Below are 14,173 nucleotides of genomic sequence, written 5' to 3' on the forward strand. Positions count from 1 at the left end.
GTCCAATTCAACTAAGCTGTCCAGTTCTTTGTCAGCCAAGTCCCACAGATGGAACGGGACCCGGTGATGCTTAAAAGTGATCAGTTGGATGGACTCATCAATGTGGAGCCTCACCGGATTACCTGCCATGCGCCCGATGCCCTAAAATAGCCGACTGGACTTCGCAAAAAGCTCCTGTACATTCTCCACGTAGACAGTGTAGGCAAAACTCACTATGCCAAGTGTCCCCACAGCCGCACAGCTCAGCAAGGTGTTACTGCTGACGGTAGTAACATAGAAGCGGGCACTGAGCAATGCCTCTCTGTGTCTTACGTTGCCCACAAACACCCCATCCAACGGGATGGGTTGCACACCATCGAACTTAAAGGTACATGCTTTATGAGTCAATAGCTTTGGTGGGTGTTCCATGGCATCATAGTGTTCCTGCGCCATGACATTCACTGATGCCCCTGTGTCGACCAGCACCAGGACCGAGGACCCGTTCACCTGTACCAGGTACTGTGGCTGTCACCTGTTCTTAGGCTGCAGAACGCCAACACTCGACACAAAGAATATGTTCTCCTTCTCCTCCTCGTCATCATCCTCCTGAGGGGCTCCTCCCTCCCCTTAGTCAATCTGGGAGACGTTAGGTGGGTTCTGTTGCCGGAAGAACCCTGCTCAAACGGGTCCCCTCGGGATCCAAACAGCAGTGGAGCTCTGCACATCCGGGCATAATGCTCTGATGGCCCACAGCAGCCACATGATTTCCCCTGCGGTGGGCACTCTGCGGAGTGTGGGAGTTCATATTCGCACTTCATGCAGGAGTCCATTGTTCTTGTGCCACGATCACGCGGTTACCACCTGGATGTCTAGCGCCTCTGCTGCCTTGGCCATGGCCTACTGCACAGACCTTTTCCAACTTCCACGGGTGCACCCCCACCTCCATTCTGGATGCTCTCACCTCGGACACCTCCTGACACCGTCCAAGCTCCAAGATGCGAGGCAGCAAGATTCCTGGCCTGCGCAGCACCTGTCTGCGTAGCTTGCCTGACGTGCATCCTTGGATCAGTTGGTTGCAGATCATCGTGTCAGCACTGTCCCACACACATGGCAGAGACAATTAGCGCAACCTGCCGTAGAAAGTGTCCAATGTCTTTTCATCCTTCTGATCCTTCTGGTGGGTAGAGAACATCATGAAGGCTCCAAAAATTGAGCAGGGTGGGACCAGGGTAACAGACACAGGAATTGCAGGCCTCCCCCAGCTCCTCACCTCATACTCGACGTGAAAATGAAGAAAAACCCTTTCAAAAGCACATCATGTGCAATATCAGCTGTTCTGCTGATAAGGGATCCAAAAATTCAGTCCAGATGGCGCACAGGCACTCTAAATTAGAGCCACGACCATCCCGAGCATGTAAACAAAATGGGCGCCAAACCGCGTGGATCGTCCCCTTTCCGCGGCATTCAGAATGGTGAAATTATCATCAAAGAAGCAAAAATAAATAATCACTGCCTTCACCATCGTGCCTGGGTTGACAAGATCTCCCACTTTCTCGCCACTGTGAAATGTCTCTGTTACCGGAGTATCCGTGAGTATCCGTGAGTATCGATGAGCCCCTCCTCCCACCAAGAAAGGCCACGCACACACACTTGTTGCTGGGTCGGGCTCCCCAGTCGCTCTTCGGCGGCCGGGAACACCCACTTTATTTATACCACATGTGACAGAGTGCAACGTCACTCTGCCGCGTGCATGTGCCCTTAAAGGAGCTCTACCACATACAGGTGAGCGTGGCCAGCTCTGGTGGTAAGCAGTGATCAGCCCTAGCCCCGAAATGGTTGGGAGATCACTCATCCCCAAAGTTTGATAGAAATTAGTGCTAGCTCACATGGTCGACTGCTGCCGGAGTGTTTCCTTACACGCCATAGCCAGCAAGTTACTGTTCATAATCAGTGAAGGTAAACAAAAATCACCGTAGATCTGTATTACACACAGTAATGTGTCAAAAATTCACATTTAATTCAACAATGTATGTTTGCTCCAAATTGAATTTTATTTTATTTTTTAATAGAAAGACGTCTCATACTGTTACTTTTTCAGTCAAATCAGTTGCAATTAAAGACAAGTATTGGCAAAGCCAACCGCTTTGCGTTTTGAGTCCCACCGGATAGGAAGATGCATGGCATATTTACCTTTCAAAGATGGCCAGCTTGTTTCCAGAGAGCTTCCTTAGAGACAGCCATCCAAGATGGCTGCCTCCATGGTAGAGCTCACTCAAAATCGAAGAGTTCCGAGATGGGCTGGAATGGGTGAGATTAGCCATAGGGATTACATTGGTTTGGGGAAGGGAGTGGGTGGGATTACAACTGAATAAAAACTGTGTATCCCTCCTAAAATGTCATCCCCATTGGAAGAGCATTACAGACCTTCATTCAAAGGCCATATTTGACGCTCTTCTGTTAATGACAATAATTTCAGCTTTTCACCTAGTGGCCCAAACTAAAAGAGGAAGGGAAAAAGATTAAGAATTTGAGGAAGATCTCTGCGACAGAACTGAGCCAGAGTATACCAGCACACTTATCAGGGTGGCCGCTCTAATCATGGATTTAGCATCATAGGTTTGAAAGATAATAGGAAGAGTTGTATGTAGTATTGGCAAGGCCTAGCACAGTGGAGGCAGCTTTTAGTACCATGGGTAAAGGGGTGCTAATATGACTCCAGCGTGAGGATGGGGGGCACACTGGACACCAGGGAGGAGCCAGGGAGAGCAGTCGCCCGACCCCGGCTCCACCATAGGCCTAGCACTACCCTCCTCTGAACACCTTCTTGCTTTAAGTCCTTGTCATTGTCTGCCTGCATCTTCAGGTGCCACCTGAAGCCTGGCTCTATTTGAGGTTCTGCTGGAACTACCAATAAGCGATCTATTTTTGGAAGGAATTACAGATACAACTAGGGCAGGCTTTCTCCTTCAGATCAAATAACTATCAGGCAGCAGCCTCAAACTCACATTACTCAGAGGACACTTTGTCTAGGATGTACAACGTGGCCCTTTCCCGTCTTTATGCAGGCCTCAATGCAGCTTTTAGTCAGATGGGAGTGGGGTAAGTACCCAGATCCAAGAAAAAAAACCCTCCTTGTAGGAGAGCAGAGCTATATCCACTCCCTCACTTTCATGATGCGCCCTGCTCCCTCTAACACACCCAGCTTCTGAAATAGCCTGCAGCTGCCACCTATTTCTCAAGCAGCCACACCAGAGTATGTTGGGTCTATGAATTATGTCACAGTCATGTTTTGAGCCAGGTGAATGGTTAGAAAAGCTTTGCACGAAGCCATCAAACAGTCCTTATCCTCAGTGGTGTAATGTATTCAATTACTGCTGTTTATATAAACATGATAAATGCAGACATATCAGTGACTTCCAGAGGGTTTTTGCACACACCTGACCCTGAAAGCTGTTCCTGCGACTAAAAGGTCACAACCCTACACTGTATCTCAAGAGGTGCGAGTTTCAGAAACCAAACTCTTTGGCTATTTGGCCACCACAAATAAATAAAGCCTTGGTATATCTGGACATGGCCCGTGACATCAAAGCGGGAACTATGCTATCAGTCATCAAAGAAATGCAGTTTTTTGGGACAGACCGATTAAAGTGTTAGCTTGATTCTCCCATCATGGTGTATCTGACAGAACCATTGAGGGATCTCACAGTAGCTACAGTGGTGTGGTCCTCCAGGTATGATTTTAAAAGAGGATAATGTAAGGAAAGCATGGTATCAACAATAAGACAGACGCAAGTGACCACAGTTCAAGTGTGTTTATTGAACTTCATCAAGGGTATGATAAACACCTATCTAACGCTACATCTAAAGATGGGAGAAAGCTATGACCATCAAATAATAATAACACAGTCCTAGTGGTGTCTTTGTCAAAATAAAAGGGCATATACTAAAAAACCTATTGCCAATCCTTACCTCTAAATATACATAGTGTGGGCATATTCTTTATAAAGAAACAAAGAAGTGTTCAAAAATGATATGTCAGGATGTTCAGGCAGTTGGCCTCCCTTCATATTTTCAGCACAGGATAAGGAGGTTCACTCGAGCGTAGCACAGTCTCTGGCTTCTTTAGCATGAGGATACAGTTTGATCATTAACATCAGGACCTTCTGTATGCAAGTCTCTTTACTTCTCAAGTCTCTTTATTCAGAGGGCCTGATACAACCAAAAAAAATGACTAGTACTTTTTCTCTTTGAAATTTCACAAGTATTAATTTTTGGGTGATTCACTATTAACCAAATCCCCCACAGTCGGGCTCTGATTAGTTTAATGCAATGTTTGTTCCCCTTGGATCGCACTCATCCAGGCTCAGATCGCCTTTATCACAATGTTCACAGGATATTCTTTTCTGGTGACTCATGGTTCATCCCAGATCCACCTCAGCCGGGCACAGATACCTTGGTAACACAATTAGTCTCCCTCAGTCGGGCTCGGACCAATTTGAATCAAATATGGAAAACTTTCGAATGTGCACAGGGTTTGGCTTGACCCGTCGCAGGACCAATTTGATTTTACAATGTCCTTCCCTTTCAATTGGATACCTAACAGATACTTTCGAATGAGAGCCCATGTGTTGCTGTACCACTCTGTTTATGGTATCTGTTTTAGTTTCAATGTTCAGTTACTCATTTGGTGCATTAATTATATTTTCGCATAACTTGCCACATGAGCTTCATGCACTGTTCTCTTCAATTTCCTTTATACAATGTTGCTGCTTGTAACCTTGGTTTCCAGACAGACCGGGCTGGTATCAGTCTTCCCAACTCACTGGCTGTGCTGACTTCAATGGTGCTGCTTTATTGTAGGAGCCAAGGACAGTACTATGGCGGCAAACCATTTTCCCCACCTTGGCTATTGATAAGGGAGAGCCCCGGGCACCTCCGACACACAATGCAGGAGTCTTCAGCTTTGATTCCAGGTCTTATGTTTCCTATTCTCGAAGGCACATGAAAGATACAGTCTTTCGGTGAAAAGGTCAAGGGCACTTCTTTCCTTGCAATCCTCTCCGGTCTTGCCGTCTTTCGCCTGAAATCAAACTGCCATCTTGGAACTGCTGCTTCCTTGTGTGCTTTGCCTTGCTCAGAGTGTGCTTTTGTGCTCTGCTTTTTATCGATTTGGGGGAAGTGTGATGGAAGTTAGGTGTGTGTAATGATCAATAATTGCCTGACCCTCCCTGACCATTGTATTGGGACATGTTAGCTAAACGGTACAGGTGTTAGTCCGTTTTCCCTCACAGTGAGATGTCCGTGAGAATGCAGTTCTGTTGGAAAAGGGGGGGCTGGTTGAATCCCTATGTATCCTACCTGGTAGGACGGGGTAAAGGTGTTACAGGAAAGGGAACACTGCATCTCGCCATCCAGTTTCCCACTTCCACTCCCTGAAGACCCCTCATCCAGGTGATCCCCCATGAACTGGTTCCAAAAGCGAGGCTGTGTCACAGCCACCTGGATGGCAGATCCCCAGGTGCTAGTGGGTGAGACACCTTTAGGTTTCTCACAAGGATCAGTGTCCTTAACAATGGGTGAGAAGATGTGGATATAAGACCAGATGACGCAGGGGAGGTAGAAACATGAAACAGGGTCAAGGAAAGTAGAGCATGATATAGGTACAGGATAGTGGGGGAAGTGCTAGGTTTTAGGATGAAGGGGTGAGAGATAAGTACTGTGGGTTTGTCATAGAGCGGTAGGGGGAGAGGAGAACAGGGAAATGTGATGGATTAGAATGCAATACAAGTGGTTTTTCCGAAAGGAGGCGAGCTAGGAGGTTAGATTTAAATGCAGAGAGAGTGGATGCAGAGGCAGAGTAGGGAAGGTAGTCGAGAGAGAAGAATAGAAGAGTAGGAGAGGAAGAGGTAGCACGTTTGGATGGGAAGTAGTTAACTTCAGTCCTAGTGGAGTTGAGCATGAGCGAGTGAGATGCCATCCAGTATTTGATGGCAGAGAGACAGTTAGACATTTATGACCATAGCTCATCAGATATGTAGGAAAGGGAGCAGAAGATCTGAGAGTCAACAGAAAAGAGTTGATAGGATAAGCCAAAGGAGGAGGTCAAGGTGCCAAGCACAGAGTTATGGAGAGTGAAGAGAAGTGGACCCAGTTCTAATCCCTGGGGAACAGTGAGAGGGGATGAGTGAGAAGGTAAGGCTGTTTCAGGATACCTGGAAGTGTATGGGGTCAAGAGATGATGCAAACCAAGTGAGGGCCCTGTCCCTGATGCCAAGGAGAGATAGTGCCAAGAGACGGTAAGAGTGGTTGACGGGATAAAAAGCAGCAGAGAAGGTTAGAGGAATAAGAATAGATGACTTGTTAGCATGATGAACAGAAGAGTGCAGAAGTTGGACACCAAATTGAAGAGGATCCCAGAGGTTGTGTATGTGAAGGAACTCAGTGAGTCACTTGAAAATGACACACTCTAGGATTTTGGAATTGTTAGGTAGAAAAGAGACAGGACGAAATTTGGCAGGACAGTTAGGACCCAGACCAGGTTTGTTAAGGATAGGGATGAGAGTAGCCGACTAGTAAGATAATGGAAAGTGCCACTGTGAAGAGAAGAGTTGAAGGGAGAAGTAAGAAATATAGCAACATTTTGAGCTTTGAGTTTTGCTATGTGTGGTGACAGAGGGTTAATTGGGGCCCTGGGAGAATATCAAGAATCCCATCAGGGTTACGGGGGGGCCCACAATGAAGACATTGTTGCAGGAGAGAAGGGCAGATGTGTTGGAGAAAGGTGAGCAGATGGGGTGTAGAAGGTAATTTGTGAGGGTATTTTGGATGTTGGATTTTTTTTCTTAAGCAAACTAGAGATCTAGATCATTAGCAGAATGAGTAGAGGAGATGGAGGAAGGTTCAGGAATGTGAGAACATTGTGTTGAGAGATTCTTGGAGGCACATAGGTTGAGAGAATTGAAATGAAATGAGAGATAGAGGTAGAGGTCACATTTGGGAGATTTGAGAGAAGAGGAGTAGTTTTGAAGAGCAGTCAGAGTTGGAAATCCAGGGAGTGTCTAGATGTCTAGATGTTTGCCAAGTGCAAAGGATTTTCCTCATTGTTGTTTTCTGGGTGTGGCTCGTAGGTGTGATCTAAGGCTGTGGAGGGAAGGGTTTATGAGTGAATGTAGACAGTGGACATTTTAGATAAGTAACAACGCCTTTAACACTGACATTTCACAGTAACCTCACTAAGTTATTATCTCTGCCAAGTTCACACCCTGCCACATTATTGGCTCAATTCGAAGCAAGACCTTCTCTCACAGTTGTTATATCACATGGTGTGCACCTGGGCGGTGGGAATGAGCTCAGGGGTTACTTTCGAGGTCAAGATAGCCTTCACAAATGCAAGGAGCTTTGTTTCGATCCCAGACACCCAGCACTCCCTCAATGGCTCCCTATCACGGGCCTACATTTGTTATTCTCACCCTGCGCGCCTCATGGTACAAATCAGTGGCTATTTTGACCGCAGCCCCCTCTTCATAGCCCACTCTTCTCTGGGGCAGGCTTGGGATAACATCCCAATCAATTGGTTGTGAGGGATTTAGGAGTTCCGATGGTGGGCTCCTGCTAGATCAAACATAATACTTCAGAATGTTGTAATGTCAGCCAATAATTGAAACAGTGTGATAGAATCTGTCCTGCACTGCTGTTCACTGATGCTGCATTCTAGCAGGTTGTCAAGATACTGGATAAATGTGCTGGGGACATGAATGTTCCCTAATTCTGCATGCAATACTCTGTTAAAAATGCTGGTTAACTCATAGTAGCCTTGGGGTGTCAGGTCTGACTCTGTGATGAGTGTGGAATATGTTGGGAATCAGTTTTGGGATGTTTGAATTTGTTTTTTGGGAGACATTTTTATTCTGCCTTAACTATTGTATACAGAGTGAAAGTAACCCGATCCAACATGGAGGAGAGAGACAGAGTTCTGATTGGTCCAGGTAGTCAACTGGTGAACGTGGCAACATTCTCAAGTGGCAACATTCTCAACTGCCTTTCATCGTCCAGTTTGAATCAGGAAGGTCCTGTTTATTGAGCTCTCTATATACAAGTAATGAAATCCTGTAAAATACATTTTCCTGTCCATCCTGGGAGAGAAAGCTGAGCAACTCCAGCGTGGGAGAAGATACCAGCTTCACCCGGTGGGAGCATTACGTTTTTCTCAGAGTTTTAATGGAGAAATACCTCTGCAATTGGAATTGGCTGTGTCTGCTTTTAAAAGAATATTCATTTGGAACAGTAATCTTAGTTTAGGTATTTAGCTAGAGACATTTCCTTTAAAGAGGATTTCAACAGTGTGACTAAAAGGGATTTTTGGCAGTCCTCCTGAGTGCAAGGTTGTTTCAGACTTTTCAGGGAATGCAATTTGTTTTCTTGAACATATTTACCGAGGTCCGCTCGTCAGACATGTTCTCTGGTGGTGTAGTGCGTAACTGCATTATCCGTATTAATGGGATCAGTGCGCTAGTATGAGGAATAGTGTTTTGTGTTTTAAGGAGAGGTTTGTTCCATGATCGGAGTCAGCACGTTTGCGCAAGTTAATGACAGAGGCTTAAAACTGCTGCGCGATTGCATTAGTTCAATGGTAAAAGTAATCGCGCTTGCGCAAGGTTTCAACAGAAGTCAGTTTTCGTTGCACAGTAGTCTTATGTTGGTAGACCGTCTTTTAAGAGGAGCACACATGCGCGTAGTTTTTAGAAAACACACTTTGTTTAGGAACGCTAAGGCATGCGTGACAGGGGTGAGTCCCGAAAGGTCAGGCAATTTTAGATTCCTAAGCGCGTGCGCAGATTCTAATTTTGTAGTGTGTTTGTTTTTGTAGCTCATTTTAAAGTTGATCTAGTGAATGTAAAGAACACTTTCATTCTCTAAATGAAAAAGGAGTTGAAATGTAATAGTAGCAAAGTTAATTGGCAAGAAAGAACTGCATAATTTCAAAGTAAAAGGTTAGTGTCAATGGATAAAAGGAAGTCTTTTAAGCAAACTACACTAGAAGTCCAATTTGATTAACTAACCAAGTGTCAGTGCTTTAATTCTGAATGGAGCTATTTTGAAACTACCAAAAGTGCCATAACTTAATTTACAACCTTAAACTGTGACGTGAAATGAACACTAGGTTATCTGAGGCACAAAATAACATTTCTGTTTGGTGAAAAGGAGAACTCTGAACTGTCTGATCATTCAAAGGAAATGTAGAGATTGAATGACATTCTTGTGTTTATTCCTGGATTGTGAAAGTTACCCTTTGAAAGTGGTACTTTCGCCTGTTCGTGATTCCCCTGTGGGCAAAGTACCAGGGACGGTTGGATGTGCATTGGGTGTGCATTGGGTCGGTGCTGTGGCAGGTGGAGAAACATATGTGAGGTTAGTGTATCTCAAACTGGCAATGGTGGAGTTACATCCTAATGGGCACTGCGCTGGGAAGGTTGTGTCTGCACGTGAGCCTCCGGGGGCGGGTCGCCGGTTCCTGCGGGTGCAGTGGGGGTCTGCTGTATGCGGGAGGTGCTTCTCTGGATGTCACTGCTTGGCTAGTGGCTGGCTCTTCTAGGTCTTCTACCATTTTCTATAGTTCTAATACTTCCTTCCTTTTTTGTAACTTCTTGCCCTTGTAGTTTGTTGCAAAAATGTGTACCTATGGCCCAATATCTCCATATTATTAGAACCTTGCTCAGGCCATGGCTGGAATAGCCCCCCTTTCATCTCAGCCACCCATTGTCTGTGATATTTCAAAATGTTGGTCTTATACAATGGTAATGCAGTGAACATATACTCCAATGGGGTACACAGCGCCATACTCTGTTCCCCTTTTCAACCTCGTACACTGTTACTACATGATATACAAGCCCACCACAGAGCTATCCAAATGCTCCCCCTCCATCTTGTTTTCCCTGGTCGCCTCCCTCCACAACAGTCCTGGAGCCCCAACAAGTTACCCGTTATTGTGATTTCCCCCACCCCTTCACTCCACGCTTACTTTTCATGCCCTCACTCCATACATCACATGCTCCTCTATTAAGCAAAAACCACACCCACAATAAAAATTGCCATCAACAACAATAATAATCAACTACAACTACTACATTTCGTTCCAACACCCCCCTTACACTGGGAGAGGAGATTCCAGGCCCACTACATGTAGCAATCCTCTACTGTTTTTTTCTTCCATTATTCTGTCACATGGGCATACAGCGCTGTCTTCTTTCCCTATACTAGGAAAGGATCCCAAAAACTCCTTTATCTCTTTATACCATCACAACTTAATAATAATAAAAAAATCAATAAAACACTGCACCGCCACACACCCTCCACACATTTTCAATCACATCACCAACCACACTCCCTCTCCTTCCTGCACCCGCAACACCCTCATACCCAAATGCCCACACCCCGAATGTTCCCTTCTGCGTTGTTTTTCTCAACAAAATGTGCACTTACGTCTACTCATTCTCCCAAGCACCTCCGTTATGGAGTCCCATCAACAGCCTGCATCTTCCGGGAGCTGTGCCACGCTCCAATGAATATACTAAACAGAGAGGATGCCTATGTGCTGAAAAATTCAATAACTGTGTTTCAGAAAGTGCACTCTGAGGACCAGAGATTGTGTTCTTATTAAAAATATATCATTTTATTCTGTTACAATTTCATAAATGACATCATTTTTAAACAATTATAAGACAAGAATTCATTTCCAATCAACATATATGTTTGTGAACAAAATTATTTTGTGCAAATAGCGCATTCTTGTGTAGACATTTCGCCTATGTGTATATCACTAACACACCATTCTACCATTCATCTTCACAATCAAATCTAGTTTGTATAAAGACATTCTAAATAACTTTTACAGTAGTAATATTCCTACTTTGACAGTCCACCATTATGTATCAACTATAAGTATCCAAGATTATTCTAGTAGTATTCCTCTCATCATTGGATTTCCTTTTGTATAGTTTTGACTTAACATCAATTTGCCAGATTTTACAGAACCATTGGTCAACGTCTTCTTCAGGATTAGTAGACTCATTCAAAGGCTTTATCAGTGCTACAACATATAAAACAACAACACCATGATTTAAAACATTAAATAATGCTTAAAAACATAGACAAACAACATTGTTAAAAACACAATCTCTGAGCTCCCTCAGTATGCTACCGTCATTTCATAAATGGGGAGCAAACTTCAATTTTATTATAAACTCAGACCCAAGATGCTCGGGGTTAGTTAACCTCCTAATGCAAAAAACAGGGGTAAATGAATTACCATTGTTAAAATTGGGCCACTAAGTTCCCAACTGTCTTCAAATAGAAACCAAGAAAACCCCCCTTACTGTACATTCCTGTTAGTTCAAGCAATTATAAGCCCCCAGAGGGTGCACCATACAGAGGGCCAGGGTTAAAGATATCTGTAAATCAAGGTAATCTCATTTGTGCCTTTAAATGTCCATTTAGAAAAGGTTTTCTATTTGCAGCTTTGCAAAAAGTTCCGATTCCCGTGTTTTCCCACTAACGTTCAGTAAGCGAGTGAAATATTTATAGCTCCACCTCAAAGGCAAAGTATTCTGCTAAATACAATTCCTGTGAATATAATAGTATACAATAGATAAATGTTAGCTGAAGCATAGTGTGTCTCTAGTTTGCAAAAAAACTGTGTTGTACCGTATCTGATTAACAAGAACGGTATAATACCGTTGTGCTTTTGGTCTTTCCAGTGCTAGTGTTGATTTTTGCATAGGAAAAAAGTCATTTTACCTTCAATAAGTTTCTACCGAGCTGGGGCACACTTGCTTCCCTGTTACCGAATACGCTCAACAGTAAATAACTACCAAGAGTAAGAGGTGGGAAGAGAAGGAAGAACAGTCAATGGACTTATTATTTCTAATGTGTGAAACTACATATCCCATAATTCCATTTCAATTTGCTTAACATCAGAATTCGTCTGAGAAAGGGTGCTTTAAGTCTTTCAGTGTTAGTGTAGATTTTTACATGAAAAAGGTCATTTTACCTTCAAAAAGTGTTCTAGCACGCTGGGACACACTTGCTTCCCCGCTGTCAAATTCACCCACCAGTATTAAACTAAAAAAAGGAAGGTGGTGGGAAAGAAGAAGAAGGATAGTCAATAGACTTAGCCCTTTGTTTAGCATCAGAATTTGTGTGTGAGAAGGGGTCCTACGTTAGCTTACCTTGAATGCTGGCTTCAAAAAGAAGGGCCTCGCCTACTCAGGAACACACGAAAAATGGCAGAGCAACAGAACCACGGCAGTCAGCTGTTCCGAACTGGACATTAGGTTTAATTCCTGCTTCCTTTTAAAGGGGAACTTGAATTCTAATCTGCCAATCACGCGACTGCTCCTTCGAACATAAAGGAGATAGAAAGAGGACTAGGCATTGCCTCAGTCTAACCCAAGCTCAGGGTACAATCATAGAAACAAAAAATTGACTATTTCTTCAAGATGAATTTAACAAAAACGCTCTCTAATGCATAAAGGTTGAATACAATAAAGGCTAAAAGATAAGGACAACCCGAATTAGTTAAAAAATAAAAAATAAGAAGTATAATCATTGATGTAGATTATAAAAAGGAAAAGGAAATAAATAAATACATAAATAGAAAAAAATAGAAAAACGAAAATATATTGAATGAAATAAATTGAATAAAGCAGCCCAGCTAGCGGCGATCCTCAACCAGAGTGGAAGCTTTACGAAAAAAAACCTCCTAAAGAGTCTGAAGGAAAGGGTCTTACATTTGAAACCCCCCACCTCCCCCCCGGGGACAGCCGCCTTACTCCCAGAATGTTGCACACAGAGCCAACAACGTTTCATTAATTGGGAAAAAGAAATAGGTATAGAAGGACTAACTAATGTTGCCTAAGAATGAGAGAAAGGGGCTAACAGCTGTTGCCTAAAGAGAGAGAGCAGCTCCTCTTAATCGTCACTATCTAAGAAGGACTTGCCTAGAGTCAAAAGGCAAACAAGCGGATGTGTCCATGCGTCTGAATGTCTATTGTATCATTAGGGAACAACAGGACCGCCAAAACCGGTTCATGATATTTCGCAGCATTACTAAAGACAGGAGTGTAACCATAGCAGACATATTAATTCCATTCTTCCTGCGAGTCAAGCCCCTCAGTGTAAATTTTGGTATGGTAGATCCACCATTGTTCTCTTTGGGAAAGCCTTTTCACAGTGTTTGCTAGATCTATGCCTCTTACTTTCTCAATGGCCCACCATTTTAGGGTATCAGGGTTATGATTAAATTCTAGAAAATGTGCCACAAGCGGAGCATTAAGCTGTTTATTCCTTAGTTTTGATCTATGTTCAGTGATTCTTAATTTTACTGGCCGCAATCTTACCTATGTATGTTTTACCGCAGGGGCATACAATAGCATAGATAATGTTACTGCAATTACACGTAGTATGATCCCTCAGGGCCCAAGTCCTCTTATTTTATTGATAGTGATGTTTTTACAGGATGTGGTGAGGTTACAATTGAAACATCCCCCACAGGGGTAATGGCCTAGAACTACTGGCATACCCCAAAGAGTAGTAATTAATGGTTGTTTGTACTGTATACTACTCCTATCTGCTTTGCAGAGCCAACTTTTTATATTCTTTCCTTTCTTAAAGGCAAACATAGGTTTGGCTAGGGTAGGTAGATTTAGTTGAAGCAAATGCCAATGCTTGGCTATAATCTTTTTTTTATCTTATTTTGATGTGTGTTGAATGTTAATGCACATACAAGTCGATCATTTGATGGTCTTTGTTCATTATCTTTTTTAGATAATAATATCTCCCGATGTTGGAACCTGGTTCTTTTTTTGGAATTTCTTAGTAGTTTAGATGGATATCCTCTCTCCTTTAATCTGTTTTCAATAATATCAGATTGTTTTCCAAAGTCCTCTAATTGGGAACAGTTTCGGCGGGCTCTAAGAAACTGACCATACGGGATATTGGATTTAAGCGCCTGTGAATGGAAACTTTCATGATGGAGGATGGTGTTCCTATCTGACTCTTTCCTATGTAAATCCACCAATAGAACACCATTGGCTTCTTTAATCAGTAGATCCAAAAATGGGATCTCCTTGTTATTTGACTGTATTGTGAATTTCAGGTTAGGATTTAACTCATTTATCCACTTAAAGAAGGCAAGATG

Source organism: Ambystoma mexicanum, chromosome 1p, assembly GCF_040938575.1.
Source record: "Ambystoma mexicanum isolate Mex_15411 chromosome 1p, UKY_AmexF1_1, whole genome shotgun sequence".
NCBI lineage: Eukaryota > Metazoa > Chordata > Amphibia > Caudata > Ambystomatidae > Ambystoma > Ambystoma mexicanum.